Raw genomic sequence first — 27030 nt, forward strand, 5'->3', positions numbered from 1 at the left:
AATGATATTGTAAGGGATGGAACTAATTGAGGCAGTGGCAATAATAAGATAGAAGGAATTTTAAATGTTACTTGTTTAATGGTCCAAAAAAGGACCCAAAAAATCCAGTATTTCTGAGCACCCACCAGGTCCTCTGTTAGGTACTGCAAAGAATTTAAGAGATCTCTATGTCAATACAATTAAAAGTATTTACAATTCCTACCCTTAAAGAAGCTACCATTTCTTTGGGAAGACAAGCTTTATAACCAATGCTTAAGCTAGCAAATAGTCAATTGCAGACTGTGAATGTCAGACAATAAAAATCATAGGAGTTCACAAGAAGGCAGTGCACAATACATGTGGAAGTTAGGAAGGAAAACTTTATCAAAGAGGGGAGACTTGAATTAGGCCTTGAGGGAAGGATAGGATTTGTAAGTGCAAGAAAGAATTTCAGAAAGAATGTTTATAACCAAAACTCAAGGGAAATATGAGATTCCAAATATGACCTTCAGCATGAGTCACAGTTACTATGTTTACTCTTGAGTATGTGAATCAGTAGAGATATTCTTATTAATATGGAAATTAAAGTCCCTAGAGATTAAAATGAAATAAATCACAATTCATGTGGGTTTTCTCTAAGTGTGCATATAACGCGAACAGAAAAATAAATTTTTAAATTTTTACTTTAATTAAATTTCAGGCATCTCTGCATACTTTGGTTTAAAATCACAATCAGTGCCAGAGTAAAGAAGTCCCAAGAGGTGTCTCTGAATGTGTTCCATAATAAAGTCACCACACTTGGTGAGTTCATGTTCAAATCAATCATAAATTCTATTTAAAAATAATCCTAGGAGTAATCGTAAAACCAAATCCTCCAACTCTACAGATTCTGACTCTTAATTATCCATGTGGTAGTAATAGAGAAAATTAACCTCTGGTTTTCATACAATCCTCCTCCCATATTTTTATCTCAGGGGCAGCAGCATCAGCCAGTGTTTTTTTCCCACCTTTCTTTTCAGTAACAAGCAGTTTCATAAAGATGTTAAGAGCAGTGCAAAGGCCAAAGGCCAGCAGCCAACAGAAAGAAAGGCACTCACAGTCCACCAACTGGGAAAACCCTCTTTTAACAACTCAAACTTGTGAGCATTTGACTCATCAAACAGAAGATATCTATGATTTCAAAGAGGATAAACAAATCTAAACACACATCAAGGGTGATTAAAGCAATCCTGAGTGACTTCTCAACTTACAGACAGTATTCAATTCAGTGTTTCAAAGAGTACTTTAAAAGAAGGATTAGATATTATATATTAATTTTAAAAAGATGTCTAAAATTCTTGTTAATGTTCTACAAATCCAGAATTTGTTAAAATTCCAAGAAGCTTTGTCAGAAATTAACTATTAGTGAAAATGAATTTAAAACAAAATTGCGAAATTAAAATTTGGAGAGGAAAAGCTTAAGCTATTTTCACATAAACTTTTAAAAAGCATTTTTTTCTTTCTTTCTTTCTTCTTCCTTTTTTTTTTTTTTTTTTTTTTGCTTTTTAGGGCTGCCCCCCCACCCCCCACCCCCGCAGCATATGAAGTTCCCAGTCTAGGGGTCTAATCAGAGCTACAGCTGCCAGGCCTAGGCCACTGCCACAGCAAGTGGGATCCAAGCCATGAGACCTACACCACAGTTTATGGCAACACTGGATCCTTGACCCACTGAGCGAGGCCACAAATCAAACCAGCATCCTCATGGATACTAGCCAGGTTCCTTTCTGCTGAGCCACAATGGGAACTCCCTAAGAAGTATTTTAAAGGCATGTATTTACATTCCAACAATTGGTAAACATTCTTATCTATTCATTAAAGCAGATACCAAAGAATCTATTTGGCCATAGTTTGTTTACCTAGTTTAAGTTCCTCTACATTTAAAAATCATTTTGGCATATTTTACTCCTTAATTTTTAGATAGTTACATACATAACACTAAGCATAATACTTGTGTATGATATATTTTCTACAGAAATATTTTCATGTTATCTCATACTTTCTCATTATGAAAAAAGTACTTGCACAGTACTTATTTCCAAAGGTATAAAAACATATCAAATGAAAGTTATACTTTCTCTATCCCTGTTCCTAAACGCTACTCCCCATAGGTAACAATTGAGTATATTTGTGTAGCCAGTGGAATACCACTCAATCATAAAAAAGATCAAAATAATACCATTTGCAGCAACATGGATGCAACTAGAGATTCTCATACTAAGTGAAGTAAGTCAGAAAGAGAAAGACAAATACCATATGATATTACTTATATCTGGAATCAAATATGCAGCACAAATGAACCTATCTAAAGAAAAGAAACAAACTCATGGACATGGAAAACAGACTTGTGGTTGCCAAAGGGGAGAGTGGACTGGGAATTTGATTAGTAGATGCAAAATATTGCATTTGGAGTGGATAAGCAATGAGATCCTGTTGTATAGCACAGGGAACTATATCCAATCACTTGTGATGGAACATGATGGAAGATAATGTGAGAAAAAGAATGCATATATTTGTATAACTGGGTCACTTTGCTATACAGTAGAAATTGACGGAACATTGTAAATCAACTATAATAAAAATTTTTAAAAGAATATTTGTGTATTTTTATGCATATACACACCTATATGTGTCTGTATGTGTGTGTGTGCATGCACATATGTGGATCAAATTGTACTGTGTATTTTGTGTATTAGTGCATGTATAATATATTTTAAATAACATTGCACAAACTGCCTGATTCTCTGTATTTTAGAGTAATAAAATTGCAATTCTTACTAATAGAAAACATTCTGATGAGCTTCTTCTCAACTGCTTTAAATCAGTGAGGACCACTATACAATCCCTTCCTTTGATTTTGAAGACACTGTTGCTATTGTGACATAATTTGCCTTCTTTTTCTAGCTCTCAGCTTATTTATACTGTATTTTGCAATGCAGGGAGAAGTGGAAAACTGTATTGTTCTCAGCTTTTGTATTATTTTTGACCAGCGTCTATGCAGTTTGTGAGGAGCTGCTTTTCCTACTACATACAATACTAGAAACAATAGTGGCAGAACAGGTAGGATATCAATGGTGCAGCAGAACAGAGTCAGTATGGCAAAGGATAGCAACAGCAGAAACAAAGGTCTATGAGACAACCAAATGTAATTTAACTATGAGTAGTCCATTCTTTCATCTTTCCCCCTAAACACTAGTATGTTCAGTGGAATAAAATGGAAATATAAACGTCTTAGGAAGTAAAGAGAATGTAACCACAACCATTATTTTGAAAGATAATTATAGGGCAAAATATTAATGTTGCCCTACAATGTTAAAGAGGCTGTTTGATTTCAGCCACTTATTGAAGGACTGCCTTACACTATTCACTGTGAATTAAGGGGGAAATAATAACAGAGCAGAATTGAGGTATAAAGGCAAACTCTATGGGAATAAAATACTCTTTTATAATAAGCGGACAGTCCAGGGGATTAAATTAATGCTTTGTGGCACCATTTTGGCTATGTATTCATAGCATACTTACAAGAATCATAAACAAAAAGTAACAGTGGAATTGATTATTTAAACAGGTCACTTTTCTCAGTCTCATTCCCCATTTGTAAAACTAGGTGGCTATCCTAGATGATTTCTAACAGCTCTTTCATTTCTATGATTCTGACGTTAGGGATATATTTAATAATCATATTGTATAGCCATAAAATATTCTGTGATCAGAAAAATACTAAAATGCTCCTTTTTTGGATTTGTCATAAATCCGTTATTGACACAATTTTTTCTAGTAAAGATAGTTTGGAATGCCTTTTGTCCCTCTGTGCCTGGCTAGATTTTACTTTTGAACCTAATTCAGATATCATATCTTCCAGGAATCCTCCCTTGACCCTTCCAAGCCCCTATTTGAGTTAGGTGTTCTTACTACTGTCATTATTACCCTGGATTTTAAATTATCCATGTTTTTTCAGTCTCCTTGTTAGATTATAATAAACTCCTTATTGGCAGTGACTATGACTTACTATTCCTAGTGTTTAGTGCAATAATTGCCACATAGCAAAGACTCAAAAAAGGTTTGCTGAATTAAGGTGTAACAGTTAAACCAATCTTGTTGATTATTTTCATGGTAGAAGCTTTGGAACTTGCTACAACATTGGCTAGTGGATGAAAATATTTATATTTTTAGAATCTAATGGGTATCTCTAAATGAAGATGTTTAAAACAGAATTCTTCATTCATAGCCTAAAACCCATTCATTTCTTAGTCTTACATCAGTTGCTCCAGCCAGAAACCTGACTCATTCTTGATTATTCCCTTTCCCTCTCTACTCAAATATAACCTGGAACAGAAAGTCCTATAGGTTGTATCTCTAGAATATATTTCAATTTGGTATACTTGCCTTTAGTTTCAGCTCTTACATGAACCTCCACAGTAACTTTACAATTGATTTCTCCTATTGATTTTTTGTATTCTCCAGTCATTAACCAAACAATAGCCAAAGTAATCATTTAAATGTGTAAACACCTTCTACCCCTGATTAAAACTCATCAATATCTTCCTATTACCCTTAAGAGAAAGAGTAAAATCTTCAGCATGACCTACAGAGACTTAAGTTTGGTTTCCTCCTATTGCCCCAGCTTCATCAAGTAGCACCTTTACCCTTTCTCTCTGCACTATACCCACAGGGGTCTCCTTAAAGTTACTGAAACATACCAAACTCATGCCTTTGAGACTTTGCATATGCTGTTCCCCCTGCTTCGAATGCTCTGTCCCAAGTTCTTCACCTGCTTGACCCTTTCTTATCCTCTCATCTCAGTTTAAAGATTACTTCTTTAGATAGGCCAGCCCTGAAGACATTGAGAAGACCCCTGATCTTATCCTTCTATCTTCTAACAACACACTCTGTTGGTTCACTTCATAGCACTTTACTGTCTTCTTAGACCACAGACCTTTTAGATCAGAAACTTATTAGATCAGAAATTCAATGAAGGCAGGATCTGTATTTGTTTCACTTACCACAATACTCAGCACATACATTTCAGTATGTTGAAGTGTAGTATTAAGGTAACACATAATAGATACTGATTCAAAGTACAAATGATGATGATACCGCCTTTGGTGCAAAACCAAAATATGGTTAATCGTGGGGAAGGGGTCCCTTAATAAATAGGTATTTAGTGGCTAGTCAAAAATTTTAAAATGATCTGTAATTTTTTAAAACTTATATACCACACCCATTTATTCACTCATTCATTCAACAAATGATATAGTAATATGGAATCAATAATGACTATGGTAATCTATATATAGAAATAGTGTTATCATAGATGGATAAATCCAATTAAAAATAAAATGGAATTATTGTTTATTTATTTTCTGGTAAAGTATATTTAAGTGCCTCCACAGTTATGTGCTTATTCCTCCTATAAATGGAGAATAGACTCTATACATAGAGATAGCATCTGTAGATTTTATTTTATTTTTATTGTTCCAAGAGTACCTATTGCAATGCTCAGCAAATGAATGATGCTCATGTCAGGGCTTCTCCCTGTATTAACAGACAACAGATCATGAGTTTTTCCATTATGTGACTCACACTAAGACTCAAATGTAGAAATGCCCTGAGAAAGCATAGAGAAAATACAGATAGGAAGAAAAAACCCTAATGAAAATTGGAAGCTTGTCAGTGATGATGGGTACAATCATATTAGGAGAAGCATTATCATGCAGCATCAAAAGCATAGTCATATTTAATTTAGAGGTAGTACTAGGCTAAACACTGTACATATACTAACTTTGTTTATCCCTTCTAGTAGCTTACCATCCAAGATGCCCATTATACTGTAAGGTACATAAATAATTTCAAGGGCTATTATTCGTGCTGCCTCATACTGAAACTTGATGGGCTATGTCATTGCAGTATATTATTTGTTATTGAACTTCCTCATTTTCATTTGCCAAGCTGATTTTTATCAATACTACTACAGCTTCTTTTTATTTATAGCTTCTATTAATCTTGTCTGTGTATTGTCTGTGTATTGTTTGCATTAAAGACTGATCTGAAGTGTTTCTACTAAGATGATTAACATTTTTTTCACTGAAATTTAGCCAAAATATTAAAGAAAATGGTCATATAATACCATAAATGTAGGTGAAAAGAAAAACAATTTAATTTTAGGTGTAAACAACCCATTCTCCATAATATTATAAAACATAAATACAACATAAATTCATACATGCTTGAACATGGGTGCTCTCCCTGAAATAGCATAGCAATCCGCTTCAAATTTTAAGGAAAACTTTGGGTAATTCTAACTGTTTTCAATAAGAAAAAGGAATTAGGAGTGCCTTCATCTTTTTTTCTGCCTATGAGATGTCATGTATCTGGTTTATTTAAACTGTTCAACTTTCAATTGACTATTTCAGTATCATATAAACATTGCCTAAAAATGATTTTTACAATGAGCAGGCCTATGATATGAGTGCATGACTACTACAATTTTAGATTTCACAATAGCCCCAGCGAATGATTTGCTTCTAGCAACTCCATCTACTTACAAGTCAGGAGAGGAACAAGGTTTAATAAATTGGAATTGGTTCTGAAATGGGAATTGCATAAGGATGATGATAGTGAGAAATATGGTAAAATGTAAGAACTATTTTTCAAATCTCTTTTCTTCATATAGAAGACTACTGAGAGTTTGTAGAATTATTGAAAAGGGTGGAAACTGCATTTGTGGATTTCTTAGTGAACATAATCTCTCTACAGATCCCTGGCTAAATTGTAAAACTGCAGCATTCTCGTAAGTAATTGTATATACATCAATGCTCAAATGAAGGCATTCTGTAGAAGTTGTATGCACAATAAATCACCATCTGTACTTGGCCCTTGGAGTCTATTTGAATGCCCATTCAGTCCAAGGCGGCTGGCTAGATATGTCATTGATTTTCTTCTTCAGTGCCATCCCTGGGAAAAAAGCCAATGTTTAATAATGGAAAAGATCACAGTTTTAAAAGGGAGGGAGAAAAAGAGAGGGTATTTTGAATCCACATCAGCAAGTTCCTGGAAACTAGGCACATTAATAAGGTATTCATGGGTATAGGTTGGATATAAGTAAAAAATATTAAAACAAATATTCATCTGAACAAGAAGAAAGGGCCTTACACCATCTTTAACTAGGAAATCACACTCTGACAAAGATTTCCCACCCTTCTACCTATTGGATTTTATCATGGCCATAAAACCTCCTCTTAAACTTTGTAGATCAAAAACCACAAGGCTGAGGACAACTTCCTATTCTCCCAGTTTATCGGTCCCATTCTGTTTTACTTTCTTCACTCTATCAATGGCAAGAAATATCTTGTTTATTACCAAATCTCCCTTTACTAGAGTGTGAGCTCCTGGCAGTAGGGACCATGTCTATGTTTTTCATCACTGTGTAACCAACACCTAGAATAAGACCTGACACACTGTAAGCACTCAATAAATACTTGTTGAATGATGTAATGAATCACCACAGTTGATTAGTTCTCATGTCAGCACCTGACCCAAGCTTTATCAGTCAAGGTACATTTTACAGATCCCACCCCCTGGTCATGACTGATGGATCCAATAGTGGGCAATTGAACCATGTAGGGATAATCAGAGTCCTTGCTTATTATTTTAGGACTTGGAGCCCATAGAATAGAATCCTTTTTCTGGCAGGGTGGCTAGAAATGTAAAAGGAGAAGCTCATGAGCCCTTACCAGCCATGTTTTTCACTCTGTGGAGAAATTCTATGTGCATAAAAGAAAACAAAGCTTAAATATAAAGACCACTAGAAATAGAGACTATGATGATAATATTTGGTTCACTAGCTCTAGGTGTTTTTTATATCAGTCCCAACCCTACGTTTTCCAAAGATTAATATTCAAACTTTTTTCCAAGAATTCTCTGAACCAGCAAGTTCTCTCTTTATGCTTCAGTTAGTTTGAGCTGAATTTGGTCACTTACAACTAAGATCCTAAATTAGAGGCTAACCTTCCTTGCAATCATAATACCCTTAGCATAGTCATTTCTAGTCTCTTCAAAGTCAATTGTTCACTCTGCCAATGTTTTTTAGTCCATTCACAACCCTCTCTCATTGAATCTTGGAAAATGACATTGTCTCTTACTTAATATAGAAAACAGATGTTATGAGACATCATGAACTCCTTCAATTGTCCTTCCTTCTTCCACGTTTCAGAGACTAACGTTTCCATCTATATTCCAGATCCTATCCCTTTTGGCTTTCTCCAGGGCCCTGCTCCACCAGTCATTATTTGTCTTTCCTATCACTTAAAATTTTCTTTCTTCACTAAACGTTTTCTTTCATTCTATAAGCATTCATTCATTCATACTTCACATATTTATTCACTGCCACTGTGGGAGGCATAGGGCTAGGTTAGCTTACATGCTAACTTTTTTCTTTTTTTTCCCCACAAAATAAATAAACAAGACAAGAAAAATTCCTTCCTGGAACCTGTGTTCTCCTTAAGCCACTGTCCTTTCCTAGATCATCCCATCCCTTCTCAGCCAACCATATCAAAAGCTTATACTTTCTTTTTTTTTTTAATGGCCACATCCAACATATGGAAGTTCCCAGACCAGGGTGGAATCTGAGCCACAGTTGCAACCTATACCATAGCTGCGGCAAAGCCGAATTGTTTAACCCACTGCATCCGGCCAGGAATTGAACCTGAACCTCCACAGTGACCCAAGCCACTGCAGTTAGATTCTTAACCCACTGTACCTGTAAGGAATGGAAACTCCTTAAAGGCTTATACTTAATGCCCTGGCTTCATTCCTTTCCACTCATTCCACAATCCACAGGAATCTATCTTATGCTTTTACTGTTACGTTAAAAATTCTCCTGGTAAAGTCAGCATTATACTCCTAATTGCCAAATCTGGTAAAGTTGTTAGAGTCTTTGCTCCACTTTTCTTTGTATATGATACTATTATCCCCTCTTTCTGGATCCCTTGTTCTTTTTTTTTCTTTCTTGACTTTAGTAATACTACTTTGCCTTTCTCCATCTAGTTCTCTAAGTGTTCAGCATTTTTCCTGGGCTACTCTTCCTATGAGTCCTTTAAAAGCTGGTGTACGCCATGACTTTCTCTATTATCTTCTTTTTCCTGTGTTTTACTCAGCACATATGCTCTTCTGGTGTGATCACGTCTAATCTCATGCATCGGTTATGTATCAACAACTCCCAAATCAATTTTCTAGCACCTCTACTACAAGTTTATATCTAACTTCATACTAGATATTCCTACCTGGAAAACCTACAGTCCCTGCAAAGTTGTTCTCAAATGAGAACACTTTCTCCCAAACTCTGCCTTTCTTGCTTCCCTACTTTGACTGTTAGCACCCCTCTTCACTCACTTACCAAAGATGGAAAACTTCACTCCTTTCTCTTCTTCATCACCCACATCCAGTCAGACTCCAAATCCTGTTAATTCTAATTTCTCTATCATGAATTTCTCCTTTTCTTTATTCAGACATTCAATGCTTATGTTAAGCTCCTCCTCATCTCTTCCTCTAGATTACTGCAATGCCTTACTAACTGGTATCTTTTCAACCTTTTACCCTTCCAATATGTCCACTACCTTGCCAACAGAAACCACAAAAGTTAGGAAATCTTCCCCAGTGTAAAGAAATGTGCTTAAAGCACAAACCAAAGTCCACCTTGAAGACCTTACATTTCTCCCCCACTGGGCTCATTATAAATCATTAAAAAATGTACCTTTGAACATTTCAAAGTTATATTGATAAGTAATTAAGTAGAAGTCTATTAGGAGCAATAAGAAGTCAATGGATACTGGTAATTGCATTAGACAGAGGTAAAACACTGCAAAAAAGAGAGATGCCAATGTAATTTGGAGGAGAATTAAACTCCTACCTGACTTGTTATAATTTGGTTATCGCTAGAATTCAATCACTTCTTCTGAACCATATTTATGTGCAGATGAAGCCCGATATTATATGATTAGCATATACTGGAAGTCATTGCTATTCTCTTGTACCTTAACACGGGCATCATAAAGAAATAGCACCAGTTTTATTATTTTTATTTCAAATAGATGACAATCTTGTCATTTTCTAAGGTCTGTTCTTCAAATGAGGAGTTATAAAGAAGAATCTCAGAAATGAGTATTTCAGTTTTAGGAGACTAAGGAGGATCAGATAGGCCAGTGCCAAAAAAGAAATCATCATACAGAGACATTGTTGATTATCTTAGCAAATCTCCCTTTCCATTTTACTTTTCTTCTTTGGTTCAAAGAGTCTCTCTAGAGGCATAAGAGAAGGCTGCACATTTCAAATTATTTTTAGGACTTTGATTAACTGTGCCACAAGACCCCAGGTGACTATTAATATACTAGTAAAGGCAGTTAAAAGAAGACCTAAGGTCATCCAGTGAGTGAATGAAGCAAAATTGAAAGCATGAGTCTTGACCCAGTGATGTGATCTTTCTGGTAGACAATATAGTAGAGAAAATCCAAAAGGGGGCAAATGGGAATAAGGGACACTATGTGCACAAAAGGTTAGAAGACAAGGTTTCTCAGTGTGGAATTCTTTATTAAAATAAAAGAACTTACCAAGTGAACTTTCAGTGTATCCATTCTATCTCAATAAAGCACAATCCTGTTACAACACAGCCTACGATTATAAGGCTACAGATGTACTGTAGAGAAAATCCTGTGCCTTGAAATATAAAGGCTCAGAAAGACAAAAAGCAAAATTAAAAAGCTACCAGTTATGTTTCCGAACGTCAGCTTTACAAAAGGATGCTGCTGTATTTAATTTGTAACTGTGACCAAAGGAAATTCTTTGAATAGTAAATTTCCCATAAATGCTTGTCCAATTGAATTATCTAATTGGCTAATGTCAATTTTTTAATGTTTAAGGAGCATTTGGGATAATACATTAATTTGCTAACAAGTACTTTTCATCCAAAGAAAGCTGGAAGCTCATGCCATAGCTTACCAAGGATTTCACAAGAAGAGACAAACATTTATAAGATTGCTGTTAATTATGTTTCCACTTCTCATGAACTGTTTACTTTTATTATTTACCTATGTCTTGAATGGTATTGAAGCAAGCCATGTAAGTCCCTTTGTCAACTGCCAGAAGTATAATTCTCCACAATTAATCAGTAAAAAGAGAATTAAGCGTTACTTCTTTAGAATTAGGAAAAACCTGCTGCTGATAAATTGAATGCATTAAGAAATTAACATACCAGTAAATGATTGATCATTATAATTATCTGAATTTGCATTTCTAGAATTCTACTGAACGAACTCAAAAATCACTCTTCTAAGATATTTTTAGCCACATTCCCCAAGTGGATAAAGTATACAAAGGATGTGCTACTTGTTATTACAATTACGAGTCCACGATTTTTTTTAATGTTCACAACTGGACTTAAAATAAACTAATCCAATGTAATAAAAGACGAACTTCATACAAGGTTTTACCAGCTAAAATTTTTTCTGCTCTGATGTATAAAAGAACAATTCATCAGTATGTCATGAATCACAAAGGATTGTAAGTCACGCAACTACTAGGTACCTTGATTAGAAAGCTGGAGGATAGGAGTTCCAGTTGTGGCACAGTGGTTAACGAATCTGACTAGGAACCATGAAGTTGCAGGTTTGGTCCCTGGCCTTGCTCAGTGGGTTAGGGATCCGGCGTTGCCATGAGCTGTGGTGTACATTGCAGACATGGCTCGGATCCTGGTTTTTGTGGCTCTGGCGTAGGCCAGAGGCTACAGCTCCGATTAGACCCCTAGCTTGGGAACCTCCACATGCCGTGGAAGTGGCACTAGAAAAGGCGAAAAGACAAAAACAAAAAACCAAAAACAAAAAAAAAAACAACAACAAAAAAAAAAAACTGGAGGATAACAGACCATGTCAATAAAAATTATTTGGCAGTTGCAAGCATCTCAATACAGGTAGCTCATGAAAATATTATTGAAGAGTAAATAAAATATAGTAATGCCACCCAAGAAACAACATTCTCTGAGCTAAAAGCAATCACTTCTATTTGATGATATGTAATAATAATAAGTATTGATAACAATAACTAATATTCATTGAGAGCTAATTATGAACCAGACACTCTTCTAGTGGGTTTTCATTGTTTCGTTATTTATCAGATGCCTAATATGTTACAAGCAATGTTCAGCAGAGAACAACACAGACAAAAATTCCTGTTTTCATAGAACTTAATTCTAGTGGAGACAGAAAATAAATAAAATTAAAATATGGTAAAAATATAAATAAATATGTATTGAATTATGACTTACAATATACATATATAGTAAGTATAAATATATAAAACAAACAAAAATAAGCAAAATAGTATTCAGAGGGTGATAAGTCTGGTGACTGTAATATCTTAGTTGTCTCAGACAGTCTTGGCTTATGTGTGTGGTCCTATTTTGATTATTCCTAGTGTACTCTTTCACTCTCAAAAATGCCCCAGTTTGGACAATAAATTATATAGTCACCTAAGTGATAAGTACTATGGAGAAAAAAAAGCAGAAAGGGAGTATATGGACTGTTATCTTCAATAGCATGGTCAGGAAATGACTCACTGAGGTGACATTTAAGTAAGGACCTGTATCAGGAGAGAGATCAAACCTGGTAGTTATCAAAGGGAAAAATTTTTTTTACAGAGGGAATAGCAATTCCAAGTGTCCTGCGGCAGAGATATGCCTATCGAGAACCATCATAGAAGACAATGTGGTTACAGCAGGATGAATGAAGAAGTTAGTAGTAGATGAGGTCACAAATGTAAAGGGAGATGACATTGTATAGACTCTTGTGTTTTGAGTGAGATGGGCAGCTACTGCAGCAGCAGCTTTTGACTGGAGGTAGGGCGCATTATCCACTTTAGGTTTTAAAAGTATCATTCTGGAAATTATATTGAGAATAAATGTAGGGGTACAAGGGCAGAAGCAGGGAGATAGGTTAGAAGACTACTGCAAAAAATTGATATGAAAAATGATACTAGATTAGGATAGTAACAGAGAAAGTGGGAAAAATTAGTCAGATTCTGAATATATTTTGAAGATAGAGATGACAAGGTTTCCTGATAAAATGACAGTTGAAGTTAGTGGTTACACCAAGTACTTGATAAGAAAACTTGGAAAGAAGAGCTGATATAATCTGAGAAGACAAGTACGTTTCGAAGGAAGGATCAGGGGTTTGGTTTTGAATATCGTCTCAGTCAGGTTTCCCAAAAAGCAGAACCTTAGACAAGAGAAGTCTTGCAGGGAGTGAACTATGGGAAGCGATTCCCAAGCAGGAATGGAGGAACAGTTAAAATGGAAATAGAGAAGTAAAGGAAGTAAATTCAAGGATGAGTTTTTGAGCTGGTCACAGCTATGGATAACTAAAGCTTAATCTTACTGAAGAACTTCTGAGGAGCTTGTAAAATGCCTGGAAGAGTATCTGCTTGAACTCAGAAGAGGGAGGCATTCATGACTGGTTTTTGTCTCCTATAGGTTAAGAACCATCCCATGGTATATTAATTCTGTCACATATCCAGGTTTCACATGCTCAGAATGACTGAGCAGGTTGCCACAGTCATTCCACTTAGAGGGAGCAGAAAACCCAGGAAATGAGAGATATTTGGTGCAGCTGAGAGAAAGTGTTGTTAATGTACATATGCACAGAACTGGTCGCTGCAGCTACTCTGGAATAAAAACATGGGATGAGAGAATATGATCTAGAAAACAGTAGGTGTCTGATATAATACATTAAGTTTGAGATATTTATCAGTCACCCAAATGGAGATATCTAGCTGGACATACAAATCTGAATTTGGGGAGAAAGTTCTAAGCTGGAGCTGTGATTTTTTTCAGCATATAAATGATATTAATATCATGAAATAGGATGAAAGGACCAAGGAATAAGAGTATCAAAGGGAAGAGAAGTCTTCAGGTTGGGTCCTCGGGCTCTTCAATGTTTCATGGTTGAGAAGATGGGGAAGATCCAACATGATGGATCTTCCAACATGATGACTCAGAAAAATATAGATAGCCTGAAAATCAAGTAAAGTGGAAAGAATGATCAATGGTATCAAATGCTGCCGAAAGGTCAAGATGAGAACTAAGAACTAACCGGGGAATTTAGCAACGTGGAGGCCTTGGTGATCGTGACAAGAGCATTTGCTAAGAATGTCAAAGAACTCTAAGGCTTAGACATTAGAAAAATTGTTAACCTAAATGTTGGATTTCATGTAGGTTTTAGTAGAGAATGAAATGATGCAACATTCAGACACTGAAAAATGCCTGTCAGTAGTCTGAAGATGGATAGACTGCTTTAATGAGGTAGAAGGAAGGAGAACACAAAAGTCAGATGGTATGAATTTCAAAAAGAAGAAAGGCTGTTAAACTGAAAGCCTGGAATAAACTTGTTATCAATAAGTAAATTACATCTGGCTCACTTAATTCAGGTAGTTAGTGCATAATGTTAGAAAGAATAAAGTCATAGTTTCAAATGATGCAACTGACAAGGACTTAATCTCTAAAATATACAAACAACTTATACAACTCAACAGCAAAAAAGCCAACAACCCAATTGAAAGATAGGTAAAGTACCTGAAGAGACATTTCTCCAAGAAAGATATACAGATGGCACATGAAAAAATGCTCAACATCCCTGATTATTAGAGAAATGCAAATCAAAACTACCATGAGATACCACCTCACACCAGTCAGAATGGCCATCATTCATAAGTCCACAAATAACAAGTGCTGGAGGGGCTGTGGAGAAAGGAAATCCTCCTGCACTGTTGGGGGGAATGGAAGCTGGTACAACCACTATGGAGAACAGTATGGAGGTATCTTAGAAAACTATACATAGAACTACCATGTGACACAGCAATCCCACTCTTGGGCATATATCTGGACAAAACTCTCCTTAAAAAAGACACATGCACCCGCATGTTCACTGCAGCACTATTCACAACAGCCAAGACATGGAAAAAACCCAAATGTCTATTGACAGATGATTGGATGAGGAAGATGTGGTATATAAACACAATGGAATACTACTCAGCCATAAAAAGAACAAAATTATGTCATTTGCAGCAACATGGATGGAACTAGAGACTCTCATCCTGAGTGAACTGAGTCAGAAAAAGACAGATATCATATGATATCACTTATATCTGGAATCTAATATACAGTACAATGGAACCTTTCCGCAGAAAAGAAAATCATGGACTTGGAGAATAGACTTGTGGTTGCCAAGGGGGAAGGGAAGGGAGTGGGAGGGACTGGGAGCTTGGGGTTAACAGATGCAGACTATTGCCTTCGGGATGGATTAGCAATGGGATCCTTCTGTGTAGCACTGGGAACTATGTCTAGTCACTTATGATGGAACACTTAATGTGAGAAAAAAGAACATAAACAAGTATGTATAACTGGGTCACCATGCTGTACAGTAGAAAAAAAATATATATATAAATAAATGATAAAAAAAAGAATTTTATCTTCATCCCAGATAGCTATTCTGACAAAGAAAAAAATACTGTCCGATGGCCATGGCATAGGCTTTAGTCTTTGGATTCCTGACATTAAAGAGCAGAAAGCTCATGGTGTTTCCTTATGTCTAGGAAAGCCATATAGATATTTCTAAAGGTAGGTATGTAGTATTATCTTCTATTACTGACCTATTTGAACATCAACTGCCATATCTCGTGAATGATTTTATATATACAATATATTGATTAAGAACATGACCGTTAGTATCCAGCAGATGTATGTTCAAGTCTTAACTGGGCCACTTACTAGATGTGTTACACTGGGAAAGGTAACTTGCCTCCCTAAGTCTCAATTTAATCACCTGTAAAGTGGGATTTTAAGTGTGTCTAAATGTCACAGGGTTGTCTTAATGGTTAAATAAAATTGCACTAAACATAGTAATATTGGATCTTACTATTCTTGAAAATGAGAAAGCATGAAAATTTATTTGCTGAAATACAATTGTTTACAGGGTTTCACCTTTCTATCTTTGTTAGCCTAGAAGCATTTTTCTGCAACATCTATCCACTCTATTTTAAACTTGGGAATTCACCAGAGACTGATTTTTGTTTTGTTTCAGCTTTTCAGAAGTCACCTATGAAGTTAAGCTTCTTACATGGATTAAGTCAATGGCAATATTGATTTGGGCTTTTTATGAGCTACCAATTCTAGTTATCATAACCTTTCAAGAAAGAAAAAAAAAATCTCCTTGAAGATTAGAAACTCTCCCATTCTCTCTGAGTAGACTAAATTGTAAAATAATCCAGTGATGCTTAGTTAGGAAAGCCATCAGGATATTAAACTAAAGTGCAATATTTCCATTTATTCAAACCACAACACCAACAGAATGTGCTTCCTATACTCTACCAATAAAGGGAAGTATTCGGATTAATTTGTTCAATTTTTTAACAGTTCCTGAGGATTCCCAAAACAGACCCATTAGTATGTGCAGAGTTTTGAATAAATATGTGTGTGCAATGATGTAACTGAAATGAGACTGGATCATAAAACTTTTCAAATGGGTTTGTGGCATGTAGGCAATAGAAGGTGAAAAATAATCCAACAGGATAAGGATCATCTGCTGTTGAAAGGTCACTAAAGTCAGTGTCCTTCAGGTCAATGCCATCAGCAAGTATTAGAGGGAATACATGTTCTAAGGCTCTAACTACTTTGGATACTTTTTAGACACTTGCAGTGTAACAAAAACCATGATGTTCTTGGCAGATTATAGCAGAGTAAAACTCTTCTAAACTAATTCGTTAATGCGCATGACTACAACACTGAAAAAGATGGATGTTAGAAATTTGATTTTCATCAATACTCTTTCAGGATTTAAAATTTTTACTATCTGGTATTAATCATGTCATTTTTAGCACAGACATTCTGGAGAAGATCTGAAATGAAAACCATTTTCTGGGGTTTCACAGCAAGTTAATTGGAGGTCTTACAACTGCAGTCACTATGACAGAACCAAGTAGTTTGTTAAGCCTGTTTCCACTATTACTCATCCCGATAGTTAAGCTACAGAGCAAGTGCATGGGAATTTACAATATTCAATGAACTCAGAACAGCTGATGTAGACATAGCATGCACCTATATTTCCAGGTATAAAGTTCCACTTCATTCATTTTCATGTTATTTCCAATGACACAATTTCCTAGAGCTTAAAATGAGCAGGAAATCACTCTCTGAAAATGGCTATAATCGTCATTCTGTGAGGTGAAGGCACCTGTGAAAGGATTTGACAACTGGGAATAACATTTGTGTCCCAGCAGCTTTCAGAATGATTTATGCATACAATCTCAGTTGATCCTCTGTACCACAGTAAGCAAATATTATCTTCACTTTACATAAAAGGAAATAAAACCTTGTAAAAAGTTTTCTTATTAAAAGAAAAAGTGGAGTTCCCGTCGTGGCTCAGTGGTTAATGAATCTGACTAGGAACCATGAGGTTGCGGGTTCGATCCCCGGCCTTGCTCAGTGTGTTAAGGATCTGGCATTGCCGTGAACTGTGGTGTAGGTTGCAGAAGCAGCTCGGATCCCTAGCCTGGGAACCTCCATATGCCATGGGTGTGGCCCTAGAAAAGAAAAAAAAAAAAAAAGAAAGAAAAAAAAAAGAGAAAGTATTTTTGAGAACTTACCTATGTAGCAAACTCTACAAGCATATAAAAGACAGAGTCCCTGCCCTCAAGAAGTTTATAGTTTAGTTGGAGAAATAAACAAATTAATAGTCAATTATAATTGTGACTGGTGCTTTGGTAGAAATATGTAGAGTGTGTTGTAGGAGCACCTAGAAGGGCATCTAGCTGAGACTTCACAGTACCAAGAAAAGCTTTCCAGAGCAGGCTGTGTGTAAACGGAGAGCTGAAGGCTGAGAAGGACCTAACAAGGTGATGAGAGGGGAAGAGCAGGTTTATAACAATGCTTCAGACAAAAATGAAAGCTGGTGCAAGTCAATATATGGCTATGACAACATTTGGAATCAACAGAAAGAATTCTATCAGTTCCAAAAACAATAGAGGAATAAGGGAGTAAAATCAGTAAAGTGGTAGCTGGATGGCACACATCACAGAAAAGCAGGAGGGGTTGTGTTCTTTGCTTTTGCTTGTGTTTTTGGATTTTACCATGCCCGTGGCATTTGGCAGTTCTTAGCCAGGGATGGAACCCACACCATGGCAGTGACATCAGATCCTTAACCCCCTGCACTACAAGAGAACTCCTGCTTTTTTTTTTTTTATTGAAGTATAGTTCATTTACAATGTTGTGTTAGTTTCAGGTGTACAGCAACATTATATATATATATCTATATAGATATATATAGATATATATATAATTTTTTAGATTTTTTGCCTTTATAGGTTATTACAAGATATTGGGTATCGTTTCCTTTGCTATACAGTAAGTCCTTGTTGGTTATCTACTTTATTTATTTTATTTTTTGCTGCCCCACCAGCAGCGTATGGAAATTCCCAGGCTAGGGGTCAAATCCGAGCTGTAGCTGCCATCCACAGCCACATCCACAGCAACACCAGATCTGAGCCATATCTGTGACCTACATGATAGCCTGCGGCAACCCCAGATCCTTTAACTGAGTAAGTTAGGTCAGGGATCGAACCCACGTCCTCATGGATTCTAGCTGGGTTTGTTACTACTGAGCCACAACAGGAACTCCAAGTTACCTATTTTATATATAGCAGTGTATAGATGTTAATTCAATACTCCAAATTTATCCCTCCCACGTACTTTCCCTTTGGTAACCATAAGTTTGTTTTCCATGTCTGCAGGTCTATTTCTAGACCCAGATTTGTGTCATTTGTATGGTTTTGGTTTTGGTTTTTTTTTTTTTTTTTTTTTTTTAGATTTCACATATAAGCAATATCATATAGTGTTTGTCTTTGGCTCACGTCACATAGTATGATAATTTCTAGGTCCATCCATGTCAATGCAAATGACATTATTGCATTCTTCTTTGTGGCTGTTTAATAGTCCATTGTGTATATATACCACATCTTCCATTCATCTGGCAGTGGACATTTAGGTTGTTTCCATGTCTTGGCTATGCACATAGGAGTGCATGTGTCTTTTCAAGTTATACTTTTCTCTGCATATAGGCTCAGGAGTGTGATTGATGAATCATATAGTAACTTATTTCTAGTTTTTTGTTTTGTTTTTTACATAAAAAAATTTATGTATCTTTCTCTTCAAAAGACTTCATTAAGAAAATACAAAGATAGTCCACAAAAAAGGAGGAAGTATTTGGAAAGCGTAGTTCTGATAAGACTTGTGTCCAAAATGTATAATAAACTCTACAACTCAACCATCACCATTGAATGACAGACAATCTAATAAAAAATGGACACAAATATTTTTATAGACATTTCACCTAATAAGGTAAACAAATGATAAATATGTGGGTGGAGAGAACCTCACAACTATTATTCATCATGGAATTGTCAACTGAAATCACAGTGTGACACCTTCACATAAGCATTATAATGTTAAACAAGAAAGGACTTTTAACCCCAAGTGCTCATGAGGATGTAGGGAAACTGGAATATTTATAAATTGCTGGTTAAGCTAGCAGATGCGCATTATCATACATATTATGGCTAAACAACAAAGTCCTACTGTATAGCACAGGAAGCTACATTCAATATCCTGAGATAAACCATAAGGGAAAAGAAGACAAAAAAAGAATGTATATATATATATATATATACACACACACACACATAAGTGAATCACTTTGCTGTGCAGCAGAAAAACACATCATTGCAAATCAACTATGCTTCGATTAAAAAACAGAGGATATAAAGTGTCACAGATACTTAGGAAAAAGCATTCTTTCATTTCTTAAAAAGTTGTAATAAGACTCAAGAATTTCACTCCTTAGGGGTTAGGAAAATTCATCTGTTCAATGATTTGTACTTAAGAATTCAGAGCAGGGGTAATTTTTTAAAAAACTCAAAAATTGAAACAATCCAAATGTTTGTTAAGTTATAAATGGATAAATGCAAAGTGGTATGTCTGTGTGATGGAATACTACTCAACAATAAAAAGGAATGAACTAATGATACAGGCGACAATACAAATAAACCTCAAAAACATTATGCTAAGTGAACGAGATTACAAGAAAGGGAAATTACATGGTTTGGAATTCAGTGGGTGGTAAAGAAATGCATCCAGCGACAATAGAAGTTACCACTGAATATCCAAGCTTTGTAGGAGGGACAGTATTTCAATCAGTGTTTCAAGGCCCCTCTCTGACAAGAGTGACAATCTGTAGGCCTGACAGACCTAAGTATCCATCTTCTCTAGTAATCTGCTGAGTACATTTGTGACTTGCATAAAACTATTTAACCTCTCTGAGCTTCCCATTTCTATTGTGAGAAGTGAAACAACATAAGTAAGACCATGGGTAATAGAACCCAACAAATCTCTTTCCTCATTTTCCTTTTAATCTACTAAGGGGAAAATTCCCCAAAACATGTTATTCTAGAACTTATTTAACAGCAAATTATATATTAGAATGAGATGTTTCTGCTAAGCAACAAGATCATTGCTTCCATTGCAGACAGAGGTGTCTACCCTTTTAAAAAGCTGACCTTATGTTTTTTTTTTTCCCAATTTTATGGCTTTCATCTTTACTACTTAGTTTTATCTATTACATTTCAATTTTTCTTTAAAAATTAGCATTATATTAAATTGCTATATTATGTAACTAAAGTTTATAAAGAAGAAAGCCTTATATACCGTTAAATATTTTATATAGCATAGTAAAAAGAATAACTTAACTGGTAAGCATAACAAAAATAATACACCCTCTGAAAATAAGTAAAATATAAAATGCATAAGTTGGTTAAAAAACAGTGTAACTATATAAATATGTCCTCACAATTTGTTCTATTTCTAGTTTTTAAAGGAACCTCCATATTGTTCTCCACAGTGGCTGTCCCAATTTACATTTCCACCAATAGGGTAGGAGGGTTCCTTTTTCTTCAAACCCTCTCTAGCATTTATTATTTGTAGACTTTTTTTTTTTTTTACTTTTTTTTCTTTTTCTTTTTTTGGCCATGCTCACAATGTGCATAAGTTCCGAGGCCAGAGATGGAAATAGTGCTATAGCAGTGACCCAAGCCACAGAAGTGACAATACCAGATCTTTAATCCACTGAACCACCAACAAGGAACTCCTCCACTAGAAACTGATCATCAACAAAACTGTCGGCTGGGGTAAACCTCAGGAGCAGCGGGCAAGGTAGTAAGCCAGGCATATCAAGAAAAACACTTAAGAATGCTGCAAATATATGTGAGATCTAGCAAATAAGCAAGTTTCAGGAGATATGGGGGGAGGAGATTGTGAGTGGCAGAGAAGAGATGCGGGTGCCTGAGAGATGAGGATGGAGCATGATGAGATTTGTCCTGGAGGCATCACACATGAGCTTCAGCAGTGGTGTGACAGCAGGCATGTAAGAGTGCCCAAGTGGAAGGCAAGCCAAGATGCTCACCTTTAGGACTTGAACCCAGAAAGCCACTCAACTGTGTGGCAGGGTTTCAAAAATCTGTCCTGTGCTTACAAGAGTGTTGTCCCCAGTCGCAGGTCAAGGAAAGCAGAACAAAACTAAAAGAGTCACTAGCAGGGTGGGTGGACACAAGTCCACCTTCCCGGGACACTTGGCGAGTAGGAAAGAGATTAGTCTAGTAGTTGGTCTATGGATGAGAATGGATGCAGGAAAGTACTTTGCTTTGGCAAAGCAAGCTCTCCTTCCTTGAGCCAAGCAAGAGGTGAGACTGTAGAGGCATGGAAAATGTGAGAAAAAGCAGCTGATGACTCACAGGTGGGACACCAACCTCTACCTCCAGGAAAAATGGGGCTTGGTACAGAGGGAAAAAAAAAGATAGAGAGAGAGAGAGAGAGAGAGAGAGAGAGAGATCACTGGGAGAGCTGAAGTGAGACTGCCTTTGGTACAATTTTCTCCCTGAAGGGGATGCACTGTTCCTGGAGGTACTTCAATATCAGGTCAATGCGTGGGGTGGATGGAGAAAGCTCCTATTCTAACTCCCTGCTCCAAAAATCCATTTAATACATTGTCCTTGGATAGAGGATATATCAGATATTAAACTGATAAGAACAGATACCATATTTGATCTTAGCCAAGAGGTGGAGAAGTGATATTATTGTTTGTAGATTTTTGATCATAGCCAGTCTGATCAGTGTGAGGTGGTACCTCACTATAGTCTTGATTTGCATTTCTCTAATAATTAGTGATGTTGAGCATTTTTTTCTGTGCCTGTTGGTCATCTGTATGTCTTCTTTGGAAAAATGTCTATTTAGAGCTTCTGTCCATTTTCTGAATGGGTTGTTTGTTTTTTTTTATATTGAATTGTATGACCTGTTTCTATATTTTGGAAATTAATTCCTTGTCTGTCACATTATTTGCAAATACTTTCTATCATTTCATACCTTGACTTTTTGTTTTGTTGATGGTATCCTTTGCTGTGCAAAAGCTTTTAACTACATCCAATTTGCTTATTTTTGTTTTTATTTCCATTACTCTACTATATGAATCAAAAAAGAGATTGTTGCCATTTATGTCAGAGTGTTCTGCCTATGTTTTCCTCTAAGAGTTTTATAGTATCTAGACAAATGCTGAGGTCTTTAATCCATTTTGAGTTTATTTTCATATATGGTGTTAGAGAATGCTCTAATCTCATTCTTTTATATGTAGCTGTCCACTGTTTCCCAGCATCATTTATTGAAGAAGCTATCTTTTTTCCATTGTATATTCTTGCCTCTTTTGTCATAGGTTAATTGACCATAAATGCATGAGTTTATTTCTGGGCTTTCTAACCTATTCCATTGGTCTATGTGTCTCTGTGCTAGTATCATACTGTTTTTTGTTTGTTTGTTTGTTTTTTGCCACACCCACAGCATATGGAAGTTCCTGGGCCAGGGATTGAATCCAGCTTACAACTGCGACCTATGCCACAGCTGCACTAATGTCAGATCCTTAACCCACTGTGCTGGGCCAGGGATTGAACCCACATCTCAGCAGCAATCAGAGCCACTGCAGAGACAACACTGATCCTCAGCACATTGTGCCACAGGAGAAACTTTGCACCATGCTGTTTTTGTCTTTTTGCCATTTCTTGGGCTGCTCCCACGGCATAGGGAGGTTCCCAGGCTAGGGGTCAAATTGGAGCTGTAGCCGCCGGCCTATGACAGAGCCACAGCAAGATGGGATCCAAGCCACGTTTGCAACCTACACCACAGCTCACAGCAACGCTGGATCCTTAACCCACTGAGCAAGGCCAGGGATCGAACTTGGAACTCATGGTTCCTAGTCAGATTCGTTAACCAATAAGCCATGATGGGAACTCTAGTACCATGCTGTTTTGATGACAGTAGCTTTGTAATATAGTCTGAAATAAGGGAGCCTGATTCCTCTAGCTCTGTTTTTCTTTTTCAAGATTGCATTGGCTATTTGGGGGTCTTTGTGTTTCCATAGAAGTTTGAAATTATTTTGTTCTAGTTCCGTGAAAAATTCCTTCAGTAATTTGACAGATATTGTACTGAATCTATCGATTGTCTTATACAGTTATTTTGACAATAGTAATTCTTCCAGTCCAAAACATGGTACCTCTTTCCATCTGTTTGTGTTGTCTTCAATTTCTTATATCAGTATCTTATAGTTTTCAGAGTACAGGTCTTTTGCCTCCTTAGGTAGGTTTATTCCTAGGGTTTTTTTCGTGGTTTTTTTTGATGAGCTGGTAAATGAGATTGTTTCCTTAATCTCTCTTTCTAATCTTTCATTGTTAGCATATAGCAAGGCAAGGGATTCTGTGTATTAATTCTATATCCAATAAATTTATCAAATTCATTGATGAGTTCTAGTAGTTTTCTGATAGTGTCTTTAGGATTTTTTATGTATAGTATTATGTCATCTGCAAACAGTGATATATTTACTACTTCTTTTTCAATTTAGATTCCTTTCATTTATTTTTCTTCTCTGACTGATTTGGCATGTATTTCCAAAACTATATTGAATAAAAATGGCAAGAGTGAAGTAGTTCCTACTCTGGCACAGCAGGTTAGGGATACAGCATTGTCTCTGAGGTGGTGCAGGTTCAATCCCCAGTCCCATGCAGTGAGTTAAGGACCCAACTTTGCTGCAGCTGTGGCACAGGTTGCAGCTGCAGCTCAGATAAATTATTCAGGGTGGTATAAGAGAAAGAATACTGAACTGTGCAAGGCTATTAAGAAAAGAAAAATTTGAACTCATATCACTATTAGTTCAGTACTCTTTTTCTTATACCACTCTGAATAATTCATCAACAAATACATCAAAACCAAGATACTCAACTTTTTAATTTATACATATTTGTTCAATGCATAGCTCACTATGTGCAAAATACTGCACTATATAAAAATATCCAGTTACTGGTTAATGCTGTCTAGTTTTACTCTATAGTTTCCAAGGATAGGACAAGGAGAAAGGGATTTAAAGTTCTACCTGTGGAATTCTGGTAAAATACACTTAGCAATAAACATTGTCAAACATTAGAAAATGGTAGAAATTTCTTTATGCTTTCCAAATCAATAATCAATAAATACTTATCGAATGCTTCATCTGGAAAACAGTGATGACTGAGTTGAACTCTCGTGAGATTTAGGATAAAAAGAATGAAAAATCAGAATTGTTATGCTAACACGGAGGGGAAAAAAACAACACACCATACTATCACCAAAGATTGGTGATACGACTGAAATAGAATCAAATTTCATGTAACTCATAGAGCTGTAGGTTTAGTATAGTTCTGCCTGAGGGTATGTTCTCTGAAGGTCCTTGGCAGCCTTGTGATTCAATTCTAAGTGCTTTGAACTTTGGTTTGGAACCTGAGTAATAAAAACTGCTTAATTGTGTTCTTTTTACAGCTTCTATTTTTTAAAGAGTTATTTTTGCAAAAGTTCAAGTGTTTTACCATGAGAATGACTTATGAGAGTTTGTTTAGTTCATTGAAAAGCTAACTTTCTGATGACACTTTTGTTGAATCTGGAAGTCTTGTAAGATTACAAATCCCAGGACAACAGTTCTTCATGGTGTTCTTACAAAAGCAAAACTCTTAACAACATGGGCTCCAAACTTTACACTGAAATGTACATTCCAATCCCACAATATTTAAATATGTGCAAATAAGAATTGCAAATATACATTTCAGATCATCTTATTGGTATAGTATAAACACAATTAAGTGTCTAAATAATAGAGAACCTCATTTTATTGTAATTACCTCCTTTTCCATTCACTACTGACAGCATTTATAAGAATGAGATAAATATGAACAATCCAAAGCCATCTCCAAACTTTCAGTTTCCTCATTTCTATCTTGAGGCCATTCTTCACAAACTTCTACATGTATAGTCTAGTACATAAAACTGGATATAAATGATCAGAATAATGCCCTCCTGGGAACATATAAAGTCAGTTAAATCAATCCCATGTCCAAATCCAACTCCATCAACTAAGGCATGGAAAAAAAGAAGACACATATTTTAAAAGCTTTTTGTCAATAAATATTGGGCTGTTAACTGCAAAAGATTTTTTTTGTTTTGTTTTGTTTGCTTTTGGGGGCCACATTTGTGGCATATGGAGGTTCTTAGGCTAGGGCTTGCATCATCAAAGCTGCAGCTACTGGCCTACACTACAGCTCACAGCAATGCCAGATCCTTAACCCACTGAGCAAGACCAGGGATTGAACCCACATCCTCATGGATACTAGTCGGGTTCATTATTGCTGAGCCAAAATGGAAACTCCTGAAAAAGGTTTTGAACTTACCATAGGACTTCACCTGCAGCATATGCAAGTTCCCAGGCTAAGGGTTGAATTGGAGCTGTAGCTTCTGGCCACAGCCACAGCCACAGCCACATCCACAGCCACAGCCATACCAGTTCTGACCCGCATCTGTGACTTAAAACACAGCTTGGGGCAATGCCAGATTGTTTAACCTACTGAGCAAGGCCAGGGATCCAACCCACGTCTTCATGTATACTAGCTGGGTTCACTACTGCTAAGACTCGACGGAACTCCTGAACTTACTTTCCACTGCATAATCATTTTATTTAAACTTGCTATTTATGTATGGCAAAGACTACAAACCATTCAGACAAAAAACAAACAACTAAAACTGTCAAATACTCTTCTATGAAAAGTAAAAAAGACATATAAGCAATCAAGGTAGCCAAAATTCAAATTTGAGCCTTCTACAAATTTAATTCACCAGAAAAGAATGCTAAGTGTGACACATTTAATATTCAATTGTTCAATAAATATTCATAAAATACCTATTATGTGCCAAATACTTCTATAGGCTCTAAAGTTAATTTCAAAAGCAGGTGGCAGAAAGATGGCACAGCCAGCCCGATTGTACTTTTAAGTCAAACAGATCAGGTATGTTCCATAGTCTATTGACCAGCTATGCTGTCCCTGCCAATCATAGTGTGGATTGGAAAGGACATACGGACTGATGCCTTGGCTGTGTGTTACAGTTAGAATGTGTCAGAAATCAGCTTTATTCCTAACTAAATAGAAGGTAGTCTGAGGGAAACAACTGAGAACACATAACTTGTGAGCCACTAACACTTGCCGAGAATAGTTGGGGCTTAGGGCATTTGGGGTGGGAAACTATGTGAGAAACAGGAAGCAGAAATATCCATTTATAAATTTTAAATGCTACTCTATATAGCTTCTCTTCTGTTTTGCCTCTCCATTATTACATACAAGTATGCCTTGCTTAAGAAAATGAAATCAATAGAAAAAAATCAGAGAGCAATTCTATTAAAAATTGATCTTTACTGTTCTTTTAAATTTTATATATATAAATAAATATAAAATTACAAAATATAAATTATGTTACATATAAATGATGGTGATTATAAAGTACATGACATATGTGCATTTATACACAGAAAACGT

At 36.0% G+C, this 27030-nt stretch overlaps 1 protein-coding gene and 1 non-coding gene across 11 annotated transcripts in view; both read right to left on the minus strand.

Moving 5' to 3' along the window:
* The window catches only part of TENM1 (teneurin transmembrane protein 1), a 908801-nt gene that overhangs the window by 517520 nt on the left and 364251 nt on the right, over positions 1–27030 (minus strand). The window lies entirely within an intron of this gene.
* On the minus strand, positions 22039–22229 carry LOC146394778 (U2 spliceosomal RNA). The gene has a single exon (XR_014835924.1). It is a non-coding gene; the product is annotated as a U2 spliceosomal RNA (small nuclear RNA).

The sequence above is a fragment of the Sus scrofa genome, chromosome X (assembly GCF_054392235.1).
Source record: "Sus scrofa isolate SSC_HxYL_T2T_F1_AM1 chromosome X, Sscrofa_HxYL_maternal_Yorkshire_Landrace_v2.0, whole genome shotgun sequence".
Classification (NCBI taxonomy): domain Eukaryota; kingdom Metazoa; phylum Chordata; class Mammalia; order Artiodactyla; family Suidae; genus Sus; species Sus scrofa.